The sequence below is a fragment of the Cetorhinus maximus genome, unplaced genomic scaffold, assembly GCF_964194155.1.
Source record: "Cetorhinus maximus unplaced genomic scaffold, sCetMax3.hap1.1 HAP1_SCAFFOLD_580, whole genome shotgun sequence".
Taxonomy (NCBI): Eukaryota; Metazoa; Chordata; class Chondrichthyes; order Lamniformes; family Cetorhinidae; genus Cetorhinus; species Cetorhinus maximus.
In genome coordinates, this window is record NW_027596522.1 from 1 (window position 1) to 21,691 (window position 21,691).

At 45.9% G+C, this 21,691-nt stretch overlaps 1 pseudogene; it reads left to right on the top strand.

Moving 5' to 3' along the window:
- The first annotated feature begins 12,878 nt into the window (after positions 1 to 12,878).
- LOC144674180 (putative G-protein coupled receptor 139) lies at positions 12,879 to 19,014 on the top strand (annotated as a pseudogene).
- The last annotated feature ends 2,677 nt before the right edge of the window (positions 19,015 to 21,691 follow it).

Consider the following 21,691-nt stretch of genomic DNA (forward strand, 5'->3'; position numbering starts at 1 on the left):
TCTCTCTCTCACTCTCTCCCCCGCTCTCACTCTCTGTCACACTGTATCTCTCTCTGTCTGTATCTCTCTATCTCTGTCTCTCTTTCTCTCTCTCCCCCCCCTCCCTCTCTCCCCCCTCCCTCTCTACTCCCTCCCTCTCACCCCCCTCCCTCTCTCCCCCCTCCCTCTCTCCCCCCTCCCTCTCTCCCCCTCCCTCTCTCCCCCTCCCTCTCTCTCCCCTCCCTCTCTCCCAGTGTCTCTCTTTGTCTCTCTCTCTGTCTCTCTCTCTGTCTCACTCTCTTTCTGTCTATCTCTCTGTCTGTCTGTCTCTCTCTCTCACTCTCTCTCTCTCTCTCTGTCTGTCTCACTCTCTCTGTCTCTCACTCTCCCTGTCTCTCTCTCTCTGTCTCTCTCTCTCTCTGTCTCTCTCTATCTCTCTCTGTCTCTCTCTTTCTCTGTGTCACACTCTCTCTCTCTCTCTTGCTGGCTCTCTCTGTCTCCCCCCTCCCTCTCTCTCTCAGTGTCTCTGTCTGTCTCTCTCTCTCTGTCACACTATCTCGCTCTCTCTATCTCTCTGTATCTCTCTCTCTCTCTCCCCCGCTCTCACTCTCTGTCACACTGTATCTCTCTCTGTCTGTTTCTCTCTCTCTATCTCTGTCTCTCTCTCTCTGTCACTCTGTATCTCTTTCTCTGTCTGTCTCTCTCTCGCTGGCATTCTCTCTCTCTCTCCCTCCCTCTCTCCCCCATCCCTCTCTCCCCCCTCCCTCTCTCCCCCCTCCCTCCCGCCCCCCCCCAACCCCCTCCCTCTCTCCCCCCTCCTCAGCAAAGAATGCCGAAACGATTTTAAAAATAGAGAATATTAGGGTACTAGTGAGAGCTAGTTGGAAATATCAAGACGGGTAGTAAGAGTTTCTAAAATCTTTAAATAAGAAAACAGTTAACAAAGTGAGCGTTTGACCTCTTGCTATTGATCCTGTGGAATTAATCGTGGGGAATAAAGAGATGGCAGGTGAATTGAACTCCTATTTTGCACCAGTTATCACCATACAGCACACAACGAACCTTTCAGAAGTAACTGTAAATCGGGAAAGGGAAGAGAGAGAGAGAGGGGAACTCAGGTTATTCACATTGACCAGGGAGGTGGTACTGAGCAAGCTTATTGGACATGCAGGCTAACAAGTCCTCAGGTACTGAAGGACTTCATCCTAGGGCCATGAAAGATGTGGGTAATGGGTTTAGCTGGTGCGTTGGTTTCAATTTAACACAACTTCTCCTATTTGGGAAACATTCCATTTGATTGGAAATTAGCCAATATAACTCCCTTTTTCAAAAATGAAGGGGGATGGAGAGGAGGAAACTTCAGGCCAGTTAGCTTAACAGCTATCATCGTGAAAATGTTAAAATGTATTATTGAAATTGTTGTGGCAGGGCGCTTAGATAAATTAAAGACAATCAGGGAGAGTCAACATGATATTGCGAAAGGTAAACATGTTTAAGCAATTTTTTGGAGTTCTTTGAGAGAGTCACATCTGCTGTGGATAAAGGGGAACTGGTTGATGTAATGTCCTTAGATTTCCAGAAGGCATTTGATTAAGCGCCACATGAAAGGTTATTGCACCACATAAACGCTCGTGATGCAGGGGGTAACCTATTGGCATGGGTTGAAGATTGGCTGGATAATAGGAAACAGAATAGGAAAAATGGTGCTTTCTCTGATTGACAGAATATGACGAGGGGATCAATGCTGCAATCTCAACTTATTATAATTCATGTATCGGACTTGGATTGAGGGACCGAATGTCTGGTTGTGAAATGACTTGATGGCTACAATTTAGGTAGGAAAGTGAATTGTGAGGAGAACATAACGAGGCTACTAAGGGGAAGAGATAGGAGAAGTGAGTGGGCAATGGTTGGGGAAATGTAACACCATGTGGGAAAATGTGAAATTGCCCAATTTTGCAGATGGAATAAAAAAGAAGCTCATTCTCGAAATGGCGAGAGATTGCAGAGCTCGGAGATGCAGAGGGATCTGCGTGTCCTAGTGCACAATTAAGAAAAGACTAGCGTGCATGTCCAGCAGGTAATTAGGAAAACTAATAGGATGTTATGGTTTATTGTGAGGGGATTTGAATACAAGAGCAGGGAGGTAATGCTTCATTGGTCCAGGGCACTGGTGAAACCCCATTTGGACTGATAGGTGCAGTGATGCTCCCTGATTTTAAGGATGGATGTCAACGTTTTAGACACAGTTCGGAGAAGTTATATTCGCCTGCTACCAGGGCCGGGTGGGTTGCCGGCAAGAAAAAAAGGCAGAACCCACTGATTGGCTAGAGTCCCTGTGAGTCGGCGGGAGGAGTACCCTCATTGGTTGAGTGGGCATGGGGCCATTGAGTGGTGCTGCCCAATGGGCGATGAGCTTTTGTGATTGGTTGAGGCAGCTGTCGCCCAGCGGCTCATTGGCTGTGGATGTAAGAGGGTTTGTTTCCCTCAATAGTTTTCTTTCTTAATTAATTGTCTAATTGATGTGAGCGGACATTTCACCGCGTTCTTGACGTGCTCCCTGAACCTGGACTGAGTGACCCCGTAAATAAAAGTGTTTGTGCAGCAACTGAAATTCAGCAGAATCAATGCGACTTGTTGAAATATGTATTCAGACTCGGTGTAATCATTCGGATCTGTTCCTGTAATAGTATAGTATAAACAATCAATAACATTCACCGACCACAGGAGGATGAAGCTGCCCGAGATGGTGAAGAGTAAAATCATAGACTTTCTCCTGCTCTCCATCTCTGGGTCACTGTGTTCCTCCCCCTGGCTCTGACCCCTCAGTCCCTTCCGGACCCGACTGGCCACTAGAATGTGTCTGACGGTCAGAGCGTTGAGCGACAGGATTAAAGCGAATGGGAGCAGTGGGGTTAAAACCGTGTCAAACCAGTCAAATCCCACCCACCCGGGGTCAGTGTAATAGCTTCTCTTTACATTACAGAACCATGGTACGTTGTTGATTATCACTCCGGGTTCTTTTGTAAAGTAGTGTGGGATGTTTTTTAAACAGTTCAGAATGCCTGTGGTCACTAAGACCACGGCCGCACTTTTCCCGGTGCAATATTTTGTTCTCAGCTTCTGCCAACAAATGGCCACAAATCGGTCAAAGGAGAAAGTGACGGTGAACCAGACTGAACAGTCTGTGGATGCACGAATCAGGACAGTGAGAACACTACACACAGGGGTGATGTCCAGGAAACTCTGTCCGAAATAATAATAAACGACCCTCCAGAGTATGACCACTGTGATAATGCTCAGTAGGTCCGCCGTTGCCAAGGCCACCAGGTAGCGAGTGGTGCAGGTGGAGAGACCACACTTTCCCCGGGTTAGGATAACAATCGCCAGCAAATTAACTGTAAGAGAGAGAAGGGAAAAGTGACTGGAAATTAACTGATCAAACAGTCCCTGTGTCTGGCACGGAAAGTAAGACCGAGATTTAAGCAGCAAAAGGTGTCATTTTTGGCCGTGTCAGAGGCTAAAATTTGAAATTAAAATCCACATCCCACTCCAACCCGCCACCAACCTGCGAAATTCCAGGTGACGAAATTGAGACGGGGAAGCATTAAATATGATGGTTTCGGATATACAGAACAGATACAGGCCATTCACCCTAAGCAGCTCATTTCAATGTCGAAGATCCATTCCCATCTCCACTCAGATTTCAACAGTTAAATGTGACATCGTAATCCATTATTCCTTTATCCCTCATATTCTTATCCCTCTTCCCATGAATGAATCTAAACTATTCACATCACACACTCTGTGTGGTAGTGAGTTGCACATTCTCACTGCTCTATGGGTTAAACAGCTCCCTATGAACTCCTGATGGGCTTTCCAGGTAACTCTCTCATACTGATAGGCTCCAGTTCCACCCTCCCCACCAGAATAAATATTCTCTCTGTGCCCTCCCTATCAAAACCTGCCATCATGTTACAATTCTAATTAGCTCACCCTTCACCCTTCCTTTTTCAAGAGATAAGGGCACAGCCCGTCAATCCGATCCTGATATTTTTACCCACGTGTATCTGACATCACACATACAAATCCTCTCTCCACTGGAGGCAGAGACTGTGTATCTAATTTTTTTCTACATTATCTGATCAGAACTCTATCCAGAATTATGTATGCGCTCTGAGAATTTTGATAGATGTTTATTATAACTGTTCTACTTTTTCAGTCCTCTGCAGTATTGACCACACCCCGACTCAAGCTGGTGTCATCTCTACATGTAGAAATTGTGATTCTGATTCAAATCTGCAAGTTACTAATGCATTGTCAAGAACAGCGATCCCGGCACTGAACCTTCTGTAACACCACTTCCCACCCTCTCCCTCTCTGAATAACGACCCTTTCCTCCCTCTGTCAGCTTCCTGTCTCGTAGAGAGCGAGGGATCCATTCGGCCACTTGTCCCATTGCTCCACATTTTCTGACCTATTCATTAGTCTATGTTGCTCCCCTGTTTACCTTAAAGTAAATATCTGTTCCTGTTGGATCAGTCCAACAGGAGACAGGCCAAAATCAATCATTTTCAGTGCCTTCACTTAGAAACATACAACAGAAATAATCTACCCATCTTTTAAAGACAACATCCCTAAAAAAGACAGGCAGTAACATGGAATGGAGAGATCCACCACCTAAAACAGCCATTCAGAATCAATCCGCTTTGTTTCATTCCAATTATTGACCCAAAAACAGTGCAAGTCTACCCTAACAGATACTCCCAGATACATATGGTCACTGGGGTCAGTTAACCTTCCCCAGCCGCTACCTCTCCAGATGAGTGACCCACAGTAACTAAATTCTTCAGTGACACATTCTCCCAGTAATCCACGGTCACTGTGATCTGGTGCTGCACTCTGGTTCCTCACCCACACTCAGTACAATTGTACACTGAGAGAATCTCCCAGTAACACACAGTCACTGTGATCTGGTGCTGCTCTCCGGTTAGTGATCCACACTCAGTACAATTGTACACTGAGAGAATCTCCCAGTAACACACGGTCACTGTGATCTGGTGCTGCTCTCCGGTTAGTGATCCACACTCAGTATAATTGTACACTGAGAGAATCTCCCAGTAACACACGGTCACTGTGATCTGGTGCTGCTCTCCGGTCCCTCACCCACACTCAGTACAATTGTACACTGACAGAATCTCCCAGTAACACACGGTCACTGTGATCTGGTGCTGCTCTCCGGTTAGTGATCCTCACTCAGTATAATTGTACACTGAGAGAATCTCCAAGTAACACACGGTCACTGTGATCTGGTGCTGCACTCCGGTCCTTCACCCACACTCAGTACAATTGTACACTGAGAGAATCTCCCAGTAACACACGGCCACTGTGATCTGGTGCTGCACTCCGGTCCCTCACCCACACTCAGTACAATTCTACACTAAGAGAATCTCCCAGTAATCCACGGTCACTGTGATCTGGTGCTGCTCTCCGGTTAGTGACCCACACTCAGTACAATTGTACACTGAGAGAATCTCCCAGTAACACACGGTCACTGTGATCTGGTGCTGCTCTCCGGTTAGTGATCCACACTCAGTACAATTGTACACTGAGAGAATCTCCCAGTAACACACGGTCACAGTGATCTGGTGCTGCTCTCCGGTTAGTGATCCACACTCAGTATAATTGTACACTGAGGGAATCTCCCAGTAACACACGGTCACTGTGATCTGGTGCTGCTCTCCGGTTAGTGATCCACACTCAGTACAATTGTACACTGAGAGAATCTCCCAGTAACACACGGTCACTGTGATCTGGTGCTGCTCTCCGGTTAGTGATCCACACTCAGTATAATTGTACACTGAGAGAATCTCCCAGTAATCCACGGTCACTGTGATCTGGTGCTGTACTCTGGTCCTTCACCCACACTCAGTATAATTGTACACTGAGAGAATCTCCCAGTAACACAAGGTCACTGTGATCTGGTGCTGTACTCTGGTCCCTCACCCACACTCAGTATATTTGTACACTGAGAGAATCTCCCAGTAACACACGGTCACTGTGATCTGGTGCTGCTCTCCGGTCCCTCACCCACACTCAGTACAATTGTACACTGACAAAATCTCCCAGTAACACACGGTCACTGTGATCTGGTGCTGCTCTCCGGTCCCTCACCCACACTCAGTACAATTGTACACTGACAGAATCTCCCAGTAACACACGGTCACTGTGATCATGTACTCAACCCAAGTTTGTAACCTGCACTAAGTACAATTCTACACCGACAGATAACGGAACCAGATATTCCTCTGGAAAATAGAACTTGATATTTCACAGCGTATACGAATTATAAGCAGAGGTTGAAATTCAGTTGTGGCAGTAGAATAATTCACTGGAGACGATTGTGGTTATGTGACGGTAGAAAATGCTCCCATTGATCGGGTGTTTTTATAAATCCACCAAGAGCTCTGTTTGTAACATTATGAGCAGCAGAATAAAATAACAAACCAGCTCACACCCAGCTTCACAGATATTCAAATCTTCTGTTCACTTACCGGCGACACCAATGATTGCCAGGATCAGGTAATATATTTCCTTGAAACTATTAAACGTTTCAATCATATTCCCAGTGAAGTGGCTGTCCCTTAGAGCAGCGACAATCTCTCTGTATTAAACTGCGGGAGATACATTCACAAAGTCTTTAATTTATACCCTGTGGGATCACCTCCGGGAATTGAAAGTTGCAGTTTATTTTTTTTAACTTGAACAAGCAGACTCTGAATGTGAGCTAATTTCGCTTGTGACGGTTTATATTTAGCACTGAGATTCCACTGGACAATTCTGATCACATCAATTAGCTGACAAAATTAATGAAGTTTAATCGCCCAGCATTGATTATGTTCCCTCAAAAAAATTTCAAAAACAACATCTCCAATCGCTTCCTAAATGCTGATCCACATGCTCTGGTCATTCACGAATTGAATTGCAAAGAATTAAGGCTCTCTCGCTCTCTCTCTGTCTGTTTCTCTCTCTCTCTCTCTCTCTCTCTGTTTCTCTCTCTCTCTCTGTCTGTTTATCTCTCTCTCTCTGTCTGTTTATCTCTCTCTCTCTCTCTCTCTCTCTCTCCGTTTCTCTCTTTCTCTCTGTCTGTTTCTCTCTCTCTCTCTGTCTGATTCTCTCTCTGTCTGCCTCTCTATCTCACTCGCTGTCTGTTTATCTTTCTCCTCTCTCTCTCTCTCTGTCTGTCTCTCTCTTTCTCCTTGTCTCACTCTCACTCTCTCCTTCTCTCTCTCTCCTTGTCTCAACCTCACTGCTCTCCTTGTCTCTTTGCCTGTCTGATTTTCTTTCTCTTTATCTCACTCTGTCTCTCTCTCTCAATCTCTCTCTCTCTCTCTCCTTGTCTTACCAACTCTCTCTCCATATCGCTCTCCTTGTCTCACCCGCACAGCTTTCCTTGTCTCTATGCCTGCCTGTCTCTCCCTCTCTCTCCCTCTCTCACTCTCTTTCTCTATCTTTCTCTCTCTCTCTGTTTCTCTCTCTCTCTCTCCTTGTCTCACTCTCACTCTCTCCTTTCTCTCTGTCTCTGCCTCCCTCTCTCTCACTCTCTCTCTCCTTGTCTCACTCACTCTCTCTCCTATTCTCCTTCTCTCTGTCTCTCTTTTTCCTCATCTCAACCTCACTGCTCGCCTTGTCCCTGTGCCTCCCTGTCTCTCTCACTCTCTCCCTCTCTCTCACTGTATCTATTTCTCACTCACTCTCTCACTCTGTCTCTCTCTCAGCCACTGTCTCTCTCTCTCTCTCCTTGCCTCTCTCTTTCTCTATCTCTCCTTTTATCAACCTCATTGCTCTCCTTGTCTCTCTGCCTACCTCCCTCTCTCTCCGTTTCTTTCTCTGTCTCTCACCCTCTCACTCCCGCTCTCTCTCTCTCTCTCTCCCTCTCTCTCTCACTCTCTCTCCCTCTCTCCCTCTTTCTTTCACTATCAGTGACACGACTGCAATCTTTATCTGCAGTTCTCCAGTCAAACTGTCGAATGTCTCACTAAGGACCACAGATTGAAATAATCAAATTTTTCATCTTTCAATTAGACGAGGGTTGAAAAGAGGATTGAATGGGGTATTAAAAACATGGATAAAACAATGAATAAAAACAAAAATATATAGAAATAAGCGGTTAAAAATATTTTTTAAGAATGAATGTTGAAATATGTGCTTTCAAAAGTGTTAGGATAGAGGCGAGAGTTCATGATCTGAAGTTGTTGAATTCCATAATCAGTCCGGAAGGCTGTAAAGTGCCTAGTCGGAAGATGAGGTGCTGTTCTTCCAGTTTGCGTTGAGCTTCACTGGAACAATACAGCAGGCCAAGGACAGACATGTGGGCATGAGAGCAGGGTGGAGTGTTAAAATGGCAAGCGACAGGGAGGTCTGGGTCATGTTTGAGGGCAGACCGAAGGTTGGCTTCAGAGTGGTCACCCAGTCTGCATTTGGTCTCTCCAATGTAGAGGAGACCACAGTGTGAGCAGCGAATGCAGTGGACCAAGTTGAAGATGGTGCAAATGAAATGCTGCTTCAGCTGAAAGGAGTGTTTGGGCCCTTGGACGGTGAGGAGGGAGGAGATAAACGGGCAGGGGTTGCACCTTCCCTGTTTGCATGGGAAGGTGCTTTGGGAAGAGGATGAGGAGTTGGAGGTGATGGAGGAGTGGACCAGGGTGTCCCAGAGGGATCGGTCCCTATGGAATGTCGACAGGTTGGGGGGTGGGGGTGAAGGGAAGATGGGTTTGGTGGTGGTCATCATGCTGGAGTTGGTGGAAATGGCAGAGGGTGATCCTTTGAGTGCGGAGGCTGGTGGCGTTGTTGAGGCCATGGTTTAGTGGGGTTGTCCCTGGACCAGTAACCCAGAGGCCAGGGTAATGCCCGTGTTCAGATTCCTCCCAAATTCGAAAGGAAACTAAATTAATCAAAAACCTGGAATTAAAAGTTTAAAGATGACCATGAAATCAAGGGCGATTTTTTATAAATAGACATCTTGTTTACTAATCCCGTCTATGTAAAGAAACCTGACGCCCATATCTGAGGGACATTATCTGATCCCTGAGCCACAGCAACGGCACTAAGTTGTTTCAAACCATGAAAAATTCTACAAGGAATGAAACTGGAGAGTTCACCCTGCATCGACCCAGGCATCGGAAATGATAAAAGCAAATCCAGTCCTTATAGTCCTCCCTAGTAACATCTGGGGGCTAAGTGGGAGAGCTGTCTCACAGACCAGTGAAGCACCAGCCCAACATAGTCATCCTTTTTCAACTATGCCTTACAGATAATGTCCCCGACTCCACCATCACTATAACTGGGTATGTCCTGTCCCACCAGCAGGACAGACCCAGTAGAGCTGGTGACACAGTGGGATACAGTCGGGAGGGAGTTACCCTGGGAATCCTCAACATCGACTCCGGACTCCATGAAGTCTCATGGCTTCAGGCCAAACATTGACAGGGAAACCTCCTGCTGATGACCACGTACCAACCTCCCTCAGCTGATGAATCAATGCTTCCTCCATGTTGAACATCACTTGGAAGAAGCACTGAGGGTGGTAAGGGTGCAGAATGCTCTCTGGGTGGGGGGACTTCAATGTCCATCACCAAGAGTGGCTCAGAAACACCATTACAGACCAAGCTGGCCGAGTCCTAAAGGACATCGCTGCTAGACTGGGTCTGCGGCAGGTGGTGAGGGAACCAATAGGGAGGGGAAAACATACTTGACCTGATCGTCACCAACCTGCCTGCCGCAGATACATCTGCACATGACAGTATTGGTTGGAGTGATCACCTCACAGTCATTGAGCAGGAGAAGTCCCGTCTTCACATTGAGGATACCCTGCATCCTGTTGTGTGGCGCTACCACCATCGTAACGGTATGGATTTTCCACAGCATTGGCAAGTCAACACGGGGCATCCATGAGGTGCTGTGGGCCATCAGTAGCAGCAGAATTGGACTCGAATACCACCTCATGGCCCGGCATATCCCTCACTCTACCATTATCCCAACACCAGGGGTTCAATTCTGGTTCAATGAAGAGTGCAGGAGGGCATGTCAGGAGCAGCAACAGACATATCCAAAAATAAGGTGCAAACCTGGTCAATCTCTAACACAGGACCACTTGCGTATCAAACAGCACGAGCGCTAAGTGATAGACAGGGCTGGGCAATTCCACATGAAACAACGGCTCAGATCTAGGATCTTCAGTCCTGCCATATCAAGTGGTGAATAACGGTTCAAAAATTAACCAACTCACTGATTGAGGAGGTTCAGGAAATGTCCCCATCCTCAATGATGCAGGAGCTGTGCACATCAGTGCAGAATGCAAGGATGAAACATTTCCAAAACCCTTGAGCTGAATGTTCTGAGTGACTGATCCATCTGGGCCTCCCCCTGAATTCCCCAGCATCACAGGTGACCAGACTTCAGACCATTTGATTCATGCCACGTGATATCAAGACAAGGCTGCGGGGACTGGATGCTGAAAAGCTTATGGACTGTGACGATATTTTGAGAATTGTGCTGAAGACCTGAGCTCCAGAACATTCTGCGCCTCTGGCCAAGCTGTTCCAGTACAGCTGCAACACTGGCATCTACCCGGCAATGGGAAAACATTCCCAGGGATGTCCTGTACACTTAAAGCAGGACAACCCCAACCCAAACAATTATTGCCCGATTGGTTATGAAGAAAGATCGGAGAAGTTGGGACTGTTCTCCTTGGAGAGGAGAAGGCTAAGAGGAGACTTGATAGAAGTTTTCCAAATGATGAGGTGTCTGGGCAGAATAGATAGGGAGAAACTGTTCCCACTTGGAAATTGATTGAGAACCAGAGGGCCCAGGTTTAAAGTGTTTCCCAAAATAAGCACATGTGAGGTGAGAAAAACACTTTTTCACCCAGCGAGTGGTTAGGGATGGGAATGCACTGCCTGGAAGTGTGGTGGAGGCAGGTTCAATTGAGGCATTCAAGAGGGCATTGGATAATTATCTAAACAGAAACAATGTGCAGCGCAACGGGAAAAGGCCGGGGATTGGCACTAAGTTAAAATGGCCAGAGGGCTGGTGCAGACATGAGAGGCTGAATGGCCTCCTTCTGAACCGGAGCAGTTCTGTGATCCTGTGAGTGCCTTCACTCAGAGGGCCGGGAATTTATGGAATTCTCTACCCCAGAGATGTGGATGGCCAATCCTTGAGTTTGTTCAGAGATGACATCGATAGATATTTGGACACTAAGAGAATTAGACAATACGAGGATAGGGCGGCAAAATGTATTTGAGGTACAAGATTAGCCCTGAACATACTGAATGACAGAACAAACTCCAGGGAGAAAATGGCTGCCTGTTGCTCCTAACTCTAAAAATCCAGCAAGGGGTGACATTGGCCTAGTGGTCATGTCACTGGATTAGTGATCCAGGCGGACAGGGTAATGTTCTAGGGACACGGTTTCAAATGGCAGCCACTGGTGTACGAATTCAGTTAATCACAATAAATCGATCTATAAATGTTGTGGAATTGAAATCTGGCCTCAGTAATGGTGACCATGAAACTACCATTGATTGTGGTAAAAACCCATCTAGTTTACAAATGTCCTATCGGGAAGTAAAACTGCGGTCCTACGGTCTGGCCTTCACGTGACTCCTTACCCAGGTCAACGTGCTTAACTCTGAAATGCCCCTCGGGAATCGCTTGGCGAGCTATTCTTTTGCAAAGGTTAAAGAATTATGGTAATAAATACTGACCTTACCAGCAAGGCCCACATCCCATCAAAGAATAGATTTTAAAAATACAAAAGTCAATATTTTTGGGAAGGCCTGTATCAGTTGCTGGGTCTGTAAGGGTTGTAGAATCTGAATGCGTTGCAGAGTCTGTACCCTTTGCAGGGTCAGCATTGTTTGGTGAGTCTATACTGGTTGGAGGGACTGTGTCTGTTAGAAGGTCCATATTGTTTTGAAGGTCCATATTGTGAGAAGATTGTATCTGTTTGAAGGTCCATATTGTTTTGAAGGTCCATATTGTGATGAAGGTCCATATTATGAGAAGTTTGTATCTGTTAGAAGGTCCATATTGTTTTGAAGGTCCACATTGTGAGAAGATTGTATTTGTTTGAAGGTCCATATTGTTTTGAAGGTCCATATTGTGAGACGATTGTATCTGTTTGAAGGTCCATATTGTTTTGAAGTTCCATATTGTGAGACGATTGTATCTGTTTGAAGGTCCATATTGTTTTGAAGTTCCATATTGTGAGACGAATGTATCTGTTTGAAGGTCCATGTTGTTTTGAAGGTCCATATTGTGAGAAGATTGTATCTGTTCGAAGGTCCATATTGTTTTGAAGGTCCATATTGTGAGAGGATTGCATCTGTTTGAAGGTCCATATTGTTTGGAAGGTCTGCATCAACTGGAGTGTCTCGATTGGTTTGAAGTGGTGCAATCTTTTCATGTATCCTTGTGTTTTTGTATCAATGTGCACACTTGGAAGATTTCAGATACTTGATTATTCGGCTTCAGCAACAAATATCCACAAATTGCCAACTTTAATAATTTAATCACTTAACTGAATGTCCACGTTTAAAGAGAGCAGCTACAACCACCAGTGCAGTGGAACAGGGCTGATAAACTCACGATTATATTTTGATTTTAATAACAGAATCTCCGAGATAAACATGTTCTATTCCTACCTGGAATTAACTCGGTGCTCTAATATGTTTGTTTCCAGGTATTCAGTAAACTAAGTAGAAGGGTGTTGCAATCTCACTATCTCCAAGGAGACATTCCAGAAGGTATAAATAAGGGCTTTGTGAATGTGTCACTTCAGAGTTTAGTGCAGAGGTTGCCTGCAGCTTTCAGGGACAGATCACTGCTAAGTTAAAATGCTTGGAGCATTTGACGTTTTCGATAAAACATTCTATGTGAGTCTCGCTATCGTCAGTGTCCCAGGTAAGTGACTAGGACATTTGCAGTCGTGTCAATCTGTGTGGGAGCTGCTCTCTGGTTTCAATCAGTGACAGATCACGTTACCTGCTGATCGAGTGGTCACCTTTATCTACATAGCCGGTCAATGGCCGCATTACCTTAAGTGAAATGTCTTATATTATCTCTGCAGTTTGATTCAATTTCCTCAACTGTCAGTAAACCTCTGTTTACAATCCACAGGCTTTCAGAATAAACACGTTCTCGCATTCAGTGGAATATCACCTCACGTTTAATCAGACCTCAGTGAGGGTAAACTCTATGAAGGAAGGGATTCGAGGGAGTCTGGGTTTTTATTGATTCATGGGATCTGAGCATCGCTGGCAGGGCCATCATATATCAACATTCCACATTGGCCCTGAGAAGGTGGGGGTGAGCTGCCTTCTTGAACCGCTACAGTCCTTGTGGTGTAGGTACACCCACAGTGCGGTTAGGGAGGGAGTTCCAGGATTTTGACCCAGCGACAGGGAAGGAATGGCTGATATATTTCCAAGTCAGGATGGTGAGTGACTTGGGAGGGAACTTTCAGTTGGTGGTGTTCCCATGTGTCTGCTGCCCTTGTCCTTCTAGATGGTAGTGGTCGTGGGTTTGGAAGGTGCTGTCTGAGGAGGCTTGGTGAGCTCCTGCAGTGCATCTTGTAGCTGGTACACACACCGCTACCACTGTGTGTCGGTGGTGGAGGGAGTGGACGTTTGTGGATGGGGTGCCGATCAAGCGGGAAGCTCTGCCCTGGACGGTGTCGAGCTTCTTGAGTGTTGAGGGAGCTGCACACATCCAGGCAAGTGGGGAGTATTCCATCACACTCCTGACTGGTTTCTTGTAGATGGTGGACAGGCTTTAGGGAGTCAGGAGGTGAGTTAGTCTCTGCAGGATTCCTAGCCTCTGACCTGCTCTTGTAGCCACAGTATTTATATGGCTGGTCCAGTTCAGTTTCTGGTCAATGGTAACCCCCAGGATGTTGATAGTGGGGGATTCAGTGATGGTAATGCCATTGAACATCAAGGGGCAATGATTAGAAAGTTATTTACCAGTTGCTCAACAGATGGAGAGATTTTGCAGTCGAAACACATTAATGGATTCTAACAGGAGTTAGCTCCAGTTCTCTGCACTGTAGTGGATCCCCAGGTTCGCTTGTTAAAGAGTGTACAGAAAATTGTGCAGACAAAGGGTTGTCAAGGAGCCTTTGACAGTGTGGAGGTTGGACTGAGCACTGTAACGGTTTTAGCAGAGCTGAATTAGGGGAAGGCATTGAAATCGCCTGTTGATGCAAGTGAGGTGGGTGTCGGTGCAGTTTTATGACAGGGATATGAGATGGGGAACAATGGGCCAGTTAGTTACTATTCTTGGAGACTGAACCCTCGCCAGCAAATGTTCCCAACTGTGGGAATAAAGACATTGACTTCGATGTTGGCTCTACAACATTTTGAAATCTACATATCTCACAACTCTGCAGAGACTATTATTGATACCGACGAATAATCCTCTAACCCTCTTTATTAATATTTCATCCCAAAAATCTGAGACGATTTGACTGGAGTTTCGTGTTACAGCCGCATCACTTGGAAATTATTTTTGTAGCAGGAAGAGGTAAAATCGTAGCGGCTGCTTTGTTAAAGACATTATGCAGCCCCGGCCATGTATTTACCCTCACTCAACTTGTCTAAATTGCCTTGCATCCTTTTAAAATCCCCCTCACCGCTCATGTTCCCACCTAGTTTGGTGATATCAGCAAACTTGGAATGATCACATTTGGCTCCCTCAACCAAATAATTAATAAATATTGTGAGTAGCTGGGGCCCAAATATTGATCCCTGCGGTACCCCACGGACCACTGTCTGCCACTGAGAAAAAGACCCAATTATTCCTACTCTCTGTTCCCTGTCTGCTAGCAAATTCTCAATCCATCTCAATATGTTACCCCCATCCCATGTGCTTGAACTTTGCACATTATCCTCTTATGTGGGTCTTTCTCAAAAGCTGTGTGAAAATCCAAATACACCACATCCACTGGTTATCCCTTATGAATTCTGCTATTTATCCCTTCAAAAACTCCGGTAGGTTTGTCAAACATCATTTCCCTTTCATAAACCCATTTTGACTGTGACTTGATTGAGGTGTACAAAATGATGAGGGGAATAGATAGAGCGGACAGGATAACATTGTTTCCCTTGGTGGAGAATTCTAGGACCAGGGGACATAGATTCAAGATAATTGGCAGAATGTGTAGGGGGAACATAAGGAAGAGCTTTTTTTACGCAGAGGGTAGTGAGTATCTGGAATTCACTGCCCAAGTTGGTGGCAGAGGCAGAAACTGTAAACTCTTTTAAAAAGTACCTGGATCTGCACCTTAAGTGCGGTAAGCTGCAGGGCTATGGGCCGGGTGCAGGAAGGTTGGATTACAAACAGCACCTGGGTCTCCTCGGGCTGGCAGGGACAAGATGGGCCAAATGGACTCCTCCTGTGCTGTACCTTTTCTATGGTTCTATGCTTCTAAGAGAGAGAGATTGGGCAAGAGGGAAAGAGAAATAAGGAGACTGGACAAGAGAGAAAAATAGAGAGAGAGCAGGAGTGAGAGAAGGAAACCCTCTTTAAGTACCGTGGGATGTAGATTATCAGGCCCTGGAGGTTCATTGGTTTTCACTCCCATTCATTTCTCCAGCACTCTTGCTTTAGTCATACTAATTCCTTTCAATTCCTCCTTCTCACTAGACCCTTGGTTATCCAGTATTTTTGGGAAGATACTTGTGTCTTCCTGGGGAAGTTGTTTCATTGCTCTGCCATTTTCTAGTTCTCTGTTATAAATCCTCCTGTTCCGGACTGCAAGGGACCTGCATTTGTCTTCACCAATTTTTTCTCTTCTTACATACTTATTGAAGCTTTTTACAGTCCTCTTTTATGTTCCTTTCATGTTTACCCTCATACTCTATTTTTCCTCTCTTAATCAAACTCTTGGTCCTCCTTTTCTGTATTTTAAACTGCTACCAATCCTCAGGCATGCTACTTTTTTCTAACAACTTTATATGGCTCCTCTTTGGATCTAATACTACCCTTAATACATTTTGTATGCACTGGTTTGGCCACTTTTCCTGCTGTGTTTTTTTTTTGTGCCAGGGAGAAATGTGTAGCTGTTGCAATGCATATATTTGCTCCTTAATTGCCCATCATGACTTTAAAGATCTTCCCCAATCTTCCTTCGGCATCCCACGCCTCATACCTTCCTAGTTTCCTCTGTTCAGATTTAGGAACCCAGTTTCGAATTGGTCCACTTCACTTCCAATCCCGATGAAGAATTCGATCAAGTTATGGTCACTGTTCCCTACAGGACCCGCAGAATAATGATTGACCAACCGCTTCTCTTTGTACAATACCAAGCCGGGGAACACCTGCTCCCCAGTTGTTTCCTGGGCATATTGGTGTAAAGAAAACATCTCGTACACACTTCAGGAATTCATTTGCACGCAGTATTATTGTTAATTTGTTTTGCCCAGTCTATATGTAAATTAAATTCACCCACGGTTACTGCAGCAACCTTGTTACATGCGTCTCTATTTGCCTCCTGCCCTTCCCCTACTGTTTGGAGGCCTATCGACTACTCCCACTGATCTTTTCCGCTCTTTGTTTCTGCTTAGCACCACCCGGAAAGATTCTAGCTCTGGGTTTTCAGAGCCAATATCCTCATTCACCATCATGCTGAAATCACCCATAACAAGCCAGCCCAAGCTAACTCCTTTTCCGGTTTTCCCTGCCATTCCTAAAGAGGCAGTACTCTTGGATATTCAGTTCCCAGCCTTGGTCACCCTGCAGCCATGTCTCCGTAATCACAATCACATCGGACCCCTTTACAACTGTTTGCACTGTTAATTCATTGACCTTATCATGAATGTTCCACCCATTCCGATACAGGGCCTTTAGACTTGTCTTTTTACAAACCTTTTTTTTTACTTTGACCCTATTTGCCCTTGTTTCCTCCCCTTGCGCTTTTGCTTTTATTACTTTTTTGTCTTTCAGTCCTGCCTTTGTTTCCCTCTCTTGTGTCTGCGCCCACCCTCAGCCTCTCATCCCCCAGCCTCTCTAGTTTAAACCCTCCCCCCACAGTCATAGCGAATATACCTGCGAGGATATTGGTCCCGGTCCTGCTGGGGTGCAGCTGTTCCCAAGTCCCAACTTCCCCATAATCGGTCACCACGCATCAGGAATCAAGCATCCTGCACCATCTCTCCAGCCACACATTCATCCAGTGTGTTCTCCTATTCCTGATCTCGCTAGCACGTGACACTGGCAGTAATCCTGAGATTGCTAACATTGGGTTCCTGCGTTCTTATTTAATTCCTAGCTCCACTTATTCTGCTTGCAGGGCTGAATCCCTCTTTTTTACCTATGTCATTGGCAGTGATGTGTGCCATGGCCTCTAGCTGTTCACTCTCTCCCTTCTGAATGTCCTGCAGACACTCAGTGACATCCTGGACCCTAGCACCAGGGAGGCGACACACCATCCTGCTGTTAAGTCACCAACTGCAAAAAGGTCTATTTGTTCCACTTAAGACAGAATCCCCTATCAGTATTATTCTCCCAATCTTTCATCTCCCCCCCCCCCGCCCCTGTTCAGCTGAGCCGTGATTGGTACCAGGGACTTGGCTTTTGGTGCATTTCCGTGAGAAACCATCTCCTTCAGCTGTTTCCGAAATGGAAAATCGGTTTCGGAGGGGGATGGAGCAAGGGGACCTGCTGCAATGCCTGCCTAGTGATTTTGCTCTGCCTGGCAGACACCCATTCCCTTTCAGGTGAGAGGCAGTTTTTTTGGACAGCCTCTGATCCTCGGCTCAATGGTGGAACTTGTCCCAGAGTAGGGTATATATCGGAAGTGTGCACATGTGGATCTCAGAGCTTCTCAATGTCCCAGGGCAGAGGGGGAACGTGTTCTGATCCTGGAATATCCACAGCCAAGTAGTGTCCAATACCAGACGAGAATGTTGTCCAGTGTGTTCTGATCCTGTGGGGAGTATCTGAACCAGGGATGGAGGTGGTGCAGTCCGAGGGGTTTTACCTGATGCTAAACTCATGTCCTTGCTCTCTGGGCCAGACAGGGAAACGTGTTTTCAGTAATATTCTGCATTTGTTCCCCTTCTCCAACTTACAGCTAATTTACTGGCAATTGTTATTCTGTCCGGGGGAAAGTGTGGCCTCTCCACCTGCACCACTCGATACCTGATGGCTATGGCAACAGCAGACCTACTGGTCGTTATAACGGAGGTCATTCTCTATCAGATCAAATATCATTATTTCCCAGTGTCTTTCCTGGACATCACCCCTGTGTGTAGTTTTAACTCTCTCCTGAGAACTGCTGCAAAAAGCTGTTCTGTCTGGCTCACCATCACTTTCTCCTTTGATCGATTTGTGGCAATTTGTTGACAGAAGCTGAGAGCTAAATATTGCACCGGGAAAACTGCGGCTGTGGTTCCAGCAACAACTGACATTCTGTCAAGTTTAATAAACACCCCCTTCTACTTTACACATGAACCTGGAGTGATAATTAACAATGTCCCCTGGGGCTGTTTTACAAAGCCCAGCTATTTTACTGACATTGGATGGGTGGGATTTAAGTGGTTTTATACGATTTTCAACCCCTCCCTCCCATTCTTTTTAATTCTGTTGTTCAACGCTCTGACCGTCAGCCACATTTTAGTGGCCAATAAAGTCCGTAAGAGACTCAGAGGTCAGAGCGAGGGAGAGAGCCAGAGTGACCCAGAGATGGAGAGCAGAAGGAAGTCTATCAGATTACTCTTCACCATTTCCGGCAGCTTCATACTTCTGTGGTTAGTCAATGTTATAGAATTTTTATATTCCAACATTACAGGAGCAGCTTACAACAACGTTCAATACATCGTAAGACAAGTCGGGTTTATGCTGGTGAGTTTCAGTTGTTGCACAAACACATTTATATACGGGGTGACTCAGTCCATTTTCAGGGAGCAGGTCAAGAACGCGGTGAAATATCCGCTTATATCAATGATTCAATTCATGAAGAAAAAACAATAACTGAGAACAGCCCAGAGGCATCTCCGAGGGTTTCCTGTCCATGAATGGAATATTTATCCACTAACTCCCAATAGTCACACGACAATGAGCAGCGAACCATCGGGCAAGAGGTGATGGCTGGAGGAGCGGATGTAAATGTAGCAGAAGGAGAGTCAGAGTCCTCCCTGCGGGACATGAAGGATAACCTACAATGTCATAATTTACGGGGAAATCGTCACGGAATTAGCCTTATTCTCCCGTGTCTCGCCCCTCGGCTACCGAACACCTCATCTTCATTTTGCATTGTTTGCTAATTGCTTCAAATCAGTTCCCCATTATCCCCGATCGGTTTCTCGCTGCTCTACTTCTGTAGAGACTCCCTGATCATTTTCAACACATTTATCCAATCTGCACTGAGCCTTCGTTTCTCCAAGGAAAACATTCCTAAACACTTCAATCGATCTTCCTCACTGAAGATGGGAAATTTTGGACCCATTCTCATGAATCTTTTTCCTCATTCTCTTCACCTGCTCCTAAAGTGTTGACCCCCAGAAATGGAGGCAGTTCTCCATCTGAGCTAAACGAATGTCTGATACGAGGTCAGCGTAACTTTGTAGCTCTTGGACTTGTCATGAAGATATATTCACGTATATCATGTCATGGATAATTATTTTAAATTGGGCTTGTAGTATGGTCTGCGTCTGTGGTTGTGAGTGTGTGGGTGCTTTAATTGGATTAAAGCCAACAAGTCTGGGTGCTTTGATGTACAGGAGTTTTGTGATGTAAACAGTAAGGAAAAGTGTACATTTGCATTTTGTTGAGTGAACTATTCGCAGATTGGGGGTGAAATATTGCACCTAGCTTGGAGACACCAAGCAAGGTGTTTGTGTTACTAATAAAATTGGGACAATGGAAGGGGTTTTAATGTTAGGATAGGTGGATTTCAATGGAACGGGCGATACGATCAAACTTTGCTTTCAAAGGGAGAGGCAGAGTATCTCAGAGAGGAGTTTGTCTGTTCAGGGCTGAGGCAATGTCATTATCTTAGCAGCTCTAAGCCTACAAATGCCTGCAAAGGAACCGCATTGAAAGGAGCCTCATTTAGAATTCGTAAGGGAAATTTTTAAAAACTCGCGGCCGGCAATCAGGAACCTGGATTGGAAGAGTTAAGAGTTGAACTGGAAACAGACAAACTGGTTTTCGCAAAATTATACTTGTACCGGAAGAGACGGGTGAGATATATTCCAGGCTAAGGGAAAGAGAAAGATAAGGAAGAAAAGCAGAACGAGAGAGTCAGGAGGGAGAAAGGGAAAGATAGAAATTAAAAGAGAGTAACAGAGAGGGGGTGAAGAAAAAAACAAAAAGAGGCAGGAACGGACGTGTGTAAGAGAATTCCATTTTCAACAGCCTGATCTAAGAGACTCTCCCTCTATCTACTGAATGTGCCACTAGGGAGGGACAGTCCCCCCCAAACACAGACACAAGGGCGGTGCTGCTTAAATTTGTCAAAATGTAAGGGGAGGGGCGTCGAATAATTATTCATTTCACGTTGGAAAATCACAAAACAAAGGGAGCAGCCAGAGGTAAGCTGGACGGGGCGAGGGCAAAGCGAGTTAACAGGCAAAGCCCATGAGGTTTAAATCCTGCTCTCTGAGGAAACCTCTGCAAATGATGAGACAGCTGGAAAGCCTGTTCTCTGTACTTACAGTTCGGAGCCTGTCGGAGAGTTGATTTTCCAGCCAGCTTTTCTCGGTAGAAGCATTGAAATTTATTTCCATGCGTGGATGCGTTGCATCAAGCTCCAGAGAGGAGTAGTCTCCCTTAGAGGCTCTATGTGCTACAAACTGAATCGTTTACACAGATCATGTGGAAGTGGACCTTTCAGACCGCCTGCGAGAGTTTCAAGAAAGTAACTTTTCTTTCTTTTTTTGTGTTTTCCAAGTGTTTGAGGTTTTGTGTTGTGTAAATACTCAGTCCCCATCCACCACCTTCAACATTCACTCCCTCCACCACCGACGCACAGTATCAACAGTGTGTGTACCATCTACAAGATGCAACACAGAAACTCACCAAAGCTCCTTCGACAGCACCTTCCAAACCCACGACCACTACCATCTAGAAGGACAAGGGCAGCACACACATGGGGAACACCACCACCTGGAAGTTCCCCTCCAAGCCACTCACGGTCCTGACTTTGAATTATATTTCTGGTCTTCCACCAGCCCTACTCTTGGGCAAAGAGGATTCACTGTCCGTTGAATGTTTGAAAGAAATAGGAGAACACTCGGGGTTCGCCGTAGTGAGGGGTTTAATAAACAATACCGAGTATTACACCCAGCAAATAGCAAGGATGGAACGAAGGTCGGAAGGGGGGTGGGAGGTGGGGGGGGGGGGGAAGGGACCAGGGGCATCACAAAATCCTTCACCGATCTCCCCGAAATGACCCAGCTTCAGAGTGTGCACACAAGCACAGTAAGATCCCGCAATCAGCCGCTCGCCGAAACCTCTAACGTTGGGGTTTCTCACTGTGTGAGGTGGAAGGCCACAGGAGGGGGAGGGGGGGGGGGTGCTGCAAAGGAACATTTAAGGCCAGTTCTGTTAAAATTCACAGGGAGAGAGGGGCTGTGGCAATGGAGGGTAAAATAGAGTGAGAGAACTTCACCCTCAACCGATCCACTTTGGCAGGGAAAACGCAACA